Raw genomic sequence first — 1,637 nt, forward strand, 5'->3', positions numbered from 1 at the left:
TGACATCCCTCTAGAGTTGGGAACAGCCAAGGGCAGCGAGAGTTGAAACCTAACAAAGGTTCAAGATACCTACAACTTTTGAGAATGAGGTTTTGGAACTTATTTTTATATTTTATTTCAAAGATAGCAGCCTGACCATCATCAAGAAAACACTGGGGACACATCATGTTTTCCACAATGGCTTTAAGGAATTATCATAAGGAATGACTATACGTAATTTCTGCTCGCATTCATACATTAGAATTTGGGAAGCTTTTAACCCTGGATTTGTAACAAGCTGTAACTATTGTTGCTTGTACAACAGCAATCCTGTTTCACAAAGAAATCCCCCACAACTTTAAAAAATAAAAGAAGAGATTGATATGCAGATGTTGGGAGGGAAGATTAAAGTTGGGGTCCATCAGTTACTATGGGGGACCCATCAGCTACTCTGCTGTCTCAGAGAAGAGCACAAGCCATACAAGGAAAATACTTCTAGAGTCCTTCAATCCAACCTTAATGTTTGGACTAAGCCAGAGCCTGAATTTTGGCAGACTGTACATGTTTCCATTATTTCAGCCTGCTATACAGGCTCTGACATCAAAGCAACCATGTAAAATTCAGAAAGTTCTCTCACAAGCTAGAAGAGAAAAAAAACCCCCAAAGTAAGAGCTTTCAGGAATCCATTTTTACTGATCATGGTGGCCTGCGATTGGACTGCATCACCTCTGAGCTCCCTTCCAGCTTTAATACTCTCCTTCATAACCTCCAGTCCTAGCAACATTTGGTATCATAAAGCGATTGTGTTAATTACTTGGGAAATAGAAGAGTTGCCAGACTTATTGGATACTAAACAAACTGGTTCCCATCCACTTATTGTATTTAACAGTAACGGTAGCAAAAGAAAAACCACCAGCAACCACGAACATAAGCATACTTAGCCGTTTATGAAAAAAAAATCATTAGATAAAATCACCTGCCAACAGCGTATTTATGTTTTCAAGGCTAAACCCTTCAAAAGACTTTAAAAAAAGTAATCATATTACTTACTCCCCATTTCACAGGGGCTGACATTCTTTCAGATGGTCAATGTTAAATGAGCAAATTTATCTGAAAATTTAGAAGGGTCTGCAGCAGAATGGATATCTAGAATTGATGCCTACTGCTTCTCTCTGTTTGGAGAGAAAACTAGCATAACTGCAAAAAGCTTACTTCATTAAGAAAAAAAAAAAATAGGTGGAGGGGGAAGGGAGAAGTACGAACTCAAGTTCAGTGTTTGAACTAGCGCCACTGGTGCCATAACACAGCAGCCCACCCAGTCTGACTCCCCAGGGGTAGGCTGCTGAGCAGCCATGCACCTGCCGGCAGTCGCCTTTCGATGACTTTAGGGACGCCACGGCGACGCCCCGTGCGGCTCCGAGCACGTGTAAGCTACAGCAGTGACATAAGACCGACGAGCACGGTGTAATGGTCACGGATGTCACGACAGCAACGACCGCGGCGACTCACGCTCTCCAAAGCGGCGCCCGGCCCCTGGGCCGCGAGACAGAGGAGCCGAAACCCTTCTCCCCCCCCGGGCGGAGAGATGCCCGGCTTCCCTCAGGGCGGCCCACGCCACGCGGGGCGCGGGCGTCGTCCCTCGCCCCACGACGAGCGGG

This window comes from Aptenodytes forsteri, unplaced genomic scaffold (genome assembly GCF_000699145.1).
Source record: "Aptenodytes forsteri isolate BGI_AS27 unplaced genomic scaffold, ASM69914v1 Scaffold82, whole genome shotgun sequence".
Lineage (NCBI taxonomy): Eukaryota > Metazoa > Chordata > Aves > Sphenisciformes > Spheniscidae > Aptenodytes > Aptenodytes forsteri.